Source organism: Humulus lupulus, chromosome 3 (assembly GCF_963169125.1).
Source record: "Humulus lupulus chromosome 3, drHumLupu1.1, whole genome shotgun sequence".
NCBI lineage: Eukaryota > Viridiplantae > Streptophyta > Magnoliopsida > Rosales > Cannabaceae > Humulus > Humulus lupulus.
The window spans coordinates 33,182,228-33,189,623 of NC_084795.1; positions in this window are offsets into that span (position 1 = coordinate 33,182,228).

The following is a 7,396-nucleotide window of genomic DNA, read 5'->3' on the forward strand; positions in this document are numbered from 1 at the left end:
CATCCAATGCAGAAAGTCGATTAGATCTAATCTTTGTTGGCTTGCGTGAAACACGCTAAGGCCGTCCTGACTAATGAGTCAGCGCTATGTGACCAGTGTCCAGTACCACTGCCGAACCTGACTAATGAGTCACAGCTTCACAGTTGATACTAACACCTTTGCCAATTCTGACTAATGAGTCAGTTCCATGCACAAGTAAGCATTGCTACCAAACATATATCATATGACAAACATCCAAAGATGGGGCATTCAGCATGCTTACTTAACAATTGCTAGCATAATAATGATCATGCACAAACACAGAGACTCAAGCTCTGACCAATCTCATATTCATCATTCATGGCATGCCTTAATCACATGTTTCTCGTGCATCACATGCATCACACTTAATCATCCAGCATGCCTCAATAATAATCATATGCAAATGGGAAAAATTGCCAAGCATTCATTATGCTATCAATGTTTACATTTAAACATCCAACATGCATCAAACATAACTATGCATGTCACACATGGGGTGCAGTTTTCTTACCTCGGGTTCGAGCAAGAATTAGTAAAAGAACGACCCTTGAGAACGATCAATCCTTTGGTCCTTCAGCGGTCACCTAGTCATAACCAAATATAGGATACCATCAATAAAAATGATCAACATAGGTTCCCAAACCAATATCTAGCCTCTGGGACATCAATCCACACTTAACCGAGTAGTAGGATCGACCCCGAGGCCTAAAGCTAGCATCCCCAAGTCAAAAACCCATTTCGGGCCAAAAATGCCTCTATGGGCCGTGGCCCTCCCTAGCCATGCCGCGGCTCACCCTCAGATAGAGGCAAAACCTCCCCAGAAATCCACATAAGCGCGGCTCACCAGAGCCATGCCGCGGCCCTTTACGCAAACCAGCAAGCCACCAGCTTTCTTCCCCTACGTTTTTCCTTGAAACCAATCCTTCAAACCTGTCCTAAACACCAACCTAACACCTAATTCAACCACTAAACTTCATCTACAACTCACCCTCATCAAAACCCAAGTTAAACACCAACCTAGCTTCTATTAATTCCAACTTCCCACAAAGAATTTCACAAGCTGAAAACTAAAGCCCAAAACAGAGTATACCATAAAACTAATGGCTGGAACATACCTCAAGCTTGCTTTAGGTGCCCCTCACTGATTGAACCAAGATTCTAAGTCCTCAAGCCTTGCTCTCCTAGCTTGTTTCCTCGATTTGGTTCTCAAAATTCAAAGGAAAATGAAGGGAAAAACATGTACGGGAGAGAAAGAAGGAGATGAGGATGATGCTCTGTTTTTGTCTAAAGGTTTCTACAGCCTTGGGTTGATATACATCCTAGGGGTGAAAAGACCATTTTGCCCCTAGGTCAAATAATGGCTTCTAAAAACTCCCAAGGGTAAAATCGTCATTTCCTGCCTATCTCGTTAATTATAATTAACACCCTCCAATTCCCATTATTCTCAATATTCTCAAATACCAATAATTCACATCCCGTTACCCTTTTAATTCCCGGCAACATTCTAATCACCAAATTACCCCGAGACTTACTCTGAGCCCCGAACTTAATCCTGTTATGACTAGACCGAAAACTTGCATTCCATGATCGTCTCATGCCGAATGGCTCGAACCAATCCACATATAATGTGGTATTATTTATAATTCACCCATATGCATGAAAATACACAATCACGCCCCCAACGGCCAAATTACCAAAATGCCCTTGCAATTAAAATATGAACCCATATGCATGCATTCACCATCATATAATAATATAATTCACATAAACATGCATATAATAATTAAATATCATAATAAATCAATTATGGCCCTCCCGGCCTCCTAATCAAGGTCCTAAACCTTATTAGGAAATTTGGGGCATTACATCCCAGGTATCCTTTAGGGTCCTACCCTGGCAACTCGCACTTCGCGTGCTAAACGCTGTTTCAGGCCCCTTGCCGTTCTCGGCCCCTGTCATTCTCAGCCATCGTCGTTCCCGGCCCTTGCCGTTCTCGGTCTTCACAGTTCCCGGCTCTTGTCGATCATTTACATATTTGCATACATGGAAACATTAATCAAACACCTAAACATGTATTAACATAATCAATGGGCTATGCCCTGCATATAATCATATAGGGTCGTGCCCTGCAACACAACTATGGGGCCTCGCTTTGCTTTATGGGTACAGCGGTTTTCTTACCTGTGTCCCGAGCTTCTTGAGCACTGAAACCTCGAGCACGGTCCTCTTACCCGAGCCTCGCTGAAAACCTAGTCACAACACATACATAGCACTCTCATTACTAACCAATTTATAATCATCTCCCGGAACCAATCCTGAGCTCTCGGGACCTCCCGTTTCCCCCTACAAGGTAGCGGAAGCATCCCCCGAGCCCCCTGAACCAAAACCCCAAAATCACATTTTTCCCTTGCCCAGAAATTGGCCTAGCACCGCGGCACTAACCCATAGGGGCCGCAACGCCCAGAATGGTGCCCTTCCCCTGATGCATCCTAGCGCCGCGGCACAAAAGAACAGGGCCGCGACACCCATTCGCGAACCTAGAAATCTGGGTTTTTCCCCAACGTTTTCCCGAGCCAAAAATCTTCCAAATCAACCCCAAGACATATCTAAGTCCCAAATTCAATCAAAAACCCCAAATAGACCATAAGGCAACCTAAAAACATCAATAACAAGCCCATACACACATTCAAACCCATGATTCACAAATTGGTTAAGAACTTCATAAAACTTAAACCAGAACTTACAAAACTTAAACCACACCAGCAATCAACTTCAAAAATGCACAAAATTCTTACCTCAAACTGAAATTCGACTCTGAACTTCTTTCAAATCCAACTCCAAGCTTGATTTCCTTTGATTCTCACAGTCACTAGCCAAAACCCAACTTTCAGCATTCAATTCAAATTCCCAAAAACATACAAAAAGACCCAATACCAGAGATGAAGCCTTACCTCTTAATTGTTCTTGGCCTAAGCTTGACTCTAGTTGCCCCAATTCTCAGCCTTGATTTCCTTCCTAGCCTCAGAGAAACTCAGCTATTTTCCACCTTCCTTCCCTAGCTTCTTGGTTCCTCTAGACTTCCAATAAAACATTCAATTTATGCCTAAGTGAAATAACGTATATGACTTTTCCTCAGCCAAAATTATCCTCTCCTAAGGCCAAATGACCCATTTTCCCTCCTTTTTAGCTTAGTTTCTAGCTAACCCTTAAGGCATCCTTGACTTTTCCTTAATCTCTTACAAGAATACCACTTTCCCACTTACAACAACTATCCTCAAAAGTTACTTACCGTTTCCCAAGTTACCAAAGTGCCACTAACCATTCCTTAAATACTCCCATACTCAAGTTATAATATTCCCAAAATACTCCTAAGCTCTTTTTGAGCTGAGTATTTGACCCCGTTGTGACTTTTAGCAAAACAGCTCTCCAAGACCGTCTCGGAACGTGCATCACAATTATATCACCACACACACATGGTATCAATCACAACATGTACAAATATTACATTTATGCCCTCAGTGGGATAAAATTACAAATATGCCCCTAACAACCAAATGGGGCCCACATGCATATTTGATCGCCTAAACATGCACTCTAATCACATATTCATTAAATAATACAGTATAAAAATTATTGCCATCCAGGCATGATAATCAAGGCCCCAAGCCTCATTAGCGATTTTGGGTCGCTACACTATTTCCCCGAGATTTGTCTGACAACCAATTGGAAGTCGCTATAGACCTCCAGACTTGCTGCCTCTACTTCCCGGGCCAAGCTCAAGCTCGTCAACATGGCCTCTTGCTCAGCCTCGTTGTTCGATGCATTGAACTGGAAACAGAGGGCACTTTGTAACTGGTGTCCTTGTGGTGACACTAAGATGATCCCAGCCCCTGCTCCATTTTCGTTCGAGGCTCCATCTCCGAAAACCTTCCATAAGGGATCCATGGGATCGTTGTCTTCAATGATCCCGATGCACTCCACGATGAAGTCAGCCAGGGCCTGCTCCTTGATTGATATTCTGGGGACATACATAATGTCGAACTGACTCAGTTCCATGGCCCACTTCAGGATTCTCCCCGATGATTCGGGTTTTTGTAACACTTGCCGTAAGGGATGGTTGGTCAGTACTCTTATGGCATGGGCTTGAAAGTAAGGCCTAAGCTTCCAGGATGCAATTAGTAAGCAAAACATCAATTTTTTGATTAGTGGGTATCACGATTGCTTACGTAATAGACCGAGAGCTGGGCCTTCTCTTCTTCCCATACGAGCGCGACATTTATGGCGTGTTCGGTCACGGCCAAATAGAGGTATAACGGCTCTCCATCCACCGACTTTGCTAAGATTGGTGCTTGGGCCAGATTCTCTTTCAATCTTTGGAAAGCCTCTTCGCATTCGGCTGACCATTCGAACCTTTGGCTTCCTCGAAGGATGTTGAAGAACAGGATGCACTTGTCTGTGGCTTTCAAAACAAAACAGCTCAAGGTGGCTATTCTCCGTGTCAAGCTCTGAACGTCTTTGATCTTGTCCGGGTTGGCCTCTATTCCCCAGTAGCTTACTATGAAGCCCAGGAACTTCTTGGATGCCACACCAAAGGTGCACTTCTTGGGGTTCAACTTCATTCCATACTTCTAAATGATAACGAATACTCTTGCCAGATCATCGGCGTGTCCTCCGGAGGTTTTGGACTTGACCAGCATGTCGTCTATATAGAACTCCATATTCCATCCCATCTGGGCTTGGAACATTCTGTTGACGAGCCTTTGATACGTGGCTCCGAAATTTTTGAGTCCGAAGGGCATGAAGATGTAGTAGTACACCCCCTTGTCGGTCTGGAAGCTGGTGTGTTCCTGATCCGCTACATGCATTGAAATCTGGTTGTAGCCTGAATAGGCATCCATGAAGCTCAAGATCTCATATCTGGATGTTGCATCTACCATTTGGTCGATCCAGGGTAGAGGGAAACAATCGTTGGGGCAGGCCTTGTTGAGGTCTGTGAAGTCGATGCAAGTTCTCCACGTCCCGTTTGGCTTGGGCACCAGCATCGGATGGACTAGCCATACGGGATACAAAGCCTCCCGGATGAAGTTGATCAAGTATAACTTTTCAACTTCTAATTTGAGGGCCTCTGTCCTCTCCACCCCCAGAGGTCTCCATTTCTGCCAGACCAGAGTCGCACCCTCGTTGATGTTCAAGGCGTGGCAGATGACGTTACGGTCGATCCCGGTCATATCCGAATGAGACCAGGCCAGGATGTCCTGGTTCTCTTTCACTCGGGCGATGATGGCGTCCCGGACCTCCGTGTTCAGGTTTTTCCCGACTTGGATTACCTTGGTCGGGTTGGGTCGGTGTCGCTGATGCACACCTCTTCAATTTCATCCATGGGCGCCAGTGCACGGTCTGCCCCTATCCGCGGGTCCAGTTTGTCCTCCTCCCGGACCATCCTTTGAGCCGGGGTAGGGGCAGAACTGGATCGATGTTTTCCTCCTCAAGAGGTTCTTCGCAGACCATATAAATAGGTCGAGCGGACACGTGGTAACACTTTTGGGCGTTCTTCTGATCTCCCCGGACCGTTCCTACCCCTCCGTTGTCACAGGGGAACTTCATGCAGAGGTGGCAGATGGAAGTGATTGCACCGAAATCAACTATTGCGGGCCAACCAAAGATGATGTTGTACGCAATGGAGCAGTCCACCACTATGAACGTACAAAATTTGAACGAGCCATGGATTTCATTCCCTAGCGTTACGGGCAGCTGGATCTTCCTAATTAGGAGTATGGAATCTCCGTTGAACCCGTAGATATAAGTTGAGCATGAGCTCAGATCTGCCTCAGTCAAGCCAATCGTGACAAAGGTTGGCTTGAACAAAATGTTGACGGAGCTTCCGTGATGCAGCAGTACACCTCCTTGTCGGTCTGGAAGCTGGTGTGTTCTTGATCCGCTACATGCATTGAGATCTGGTTGTAGCCTGAATAGGCATCCATGAAGCTCAAGATCTCATATCTGGATGTTGCATCTACCATTTGGTCGATCCAGGGTAGAGGGAAACAATCATTGGGGCAGGCCTTGTTGAGGTCTATGAAGTCGATGCAAGTTCTCCACATCCAGTTTGGCTTGGGCACCAGCATCGGATGGACTAGCCATACGGGATACAAAGCCTCCCGGATGACGTTGATCAAGTATAACTTTTCAACTTCTAATTTGAGGGCCTCTGTCCTCTCCGCCCCCAGAGGTCTCCATTTTTGCCAGACCAGATTCGCGCCCTCGTTGATGTTCAAGGCGTGGCAGATGATGTTACGGTCGATCCCGGTCATATCCGAATGAGACCAGGCCAGGATGTCCTGGTTCTCTTTCACTCGGGCGATGATGGCGTCCCGGACCTCCGTGTTCAGGTTCTTCTCGACTTGGATTACCTTGGTTGGGTCGGTGTCGCTGATGCACACTTCTTCAATTTCATCCATGGGCGCCAGTGCACGGTCCGCCCCTATCTGCGGGTCCAGTTTGTCCTCCTCCCGGCCATCCTTTGAGCCGGGGTAGGGGCAGAACTGGATCGATGTTTTCCTCCTCAAGAGGTTCTTCGCAAACCATATAAATAGATCGAGCGGACACGTGGTAACACTTTCGGGCGTTCTTTTGATCTCCCTGGACCGTTCCTACCCCTCCATTGTCGTAGGGGAACTTCATGCAGAGGTGGCAGATGGAAGTGATTGCACCCAAATCAACTATTGCGGGCCAACCAAAGATGATGTTGTACGCAATGGAGCAGTCCACCACTATGAACGTACAAATTTTGAACGAGCCATGGATTTCATTCCCCAGCGTTACGGGCAGCTGGATCTTCCTAATTAGGAGTATGGAATCTCCGTTGAACCCGTAGATATAAGTTGAGCATGAGCTCAGATCTGCCTCAGTCAAGCCAGTCGCGACAAAGGCTGGCTTGAACAAAATGTTGACGGAGCTTCCGTGATCCACCAATATTCGGGACACTATCTTGTTAGCTATTTGGGCATCGATGACTAGAGGATCATGATGCGGGAAGTGGACGTTCCGGGCGTCTTCTTCCATGAAAGTGATGGGGAGGTTCATCAACTTTGGGCGTTGAGTCGGGGTTTGGACCAAGGTGCATACCTCTTGGTCATGGTCAAGCTCGCCGAGGTACTATTTTTTATTGTTCCGGGATGGCCACCCCAGGTGCGGCCCGCCCGAGATGGTGGCTAAGTGACCATCTACTCGCGCGGGAGCGATTCCGGAAGGGAAAGGCATCCCGGGACTGGGTGCCTGCACAATTGGGGCCCCCTGGGGAGCCTGTGCTCCCGGGCCTGTCGCGTATCCTCCCTGGGGAGGTTGGTACGCTCCAGGTAAACCCGAGATCGCGAGT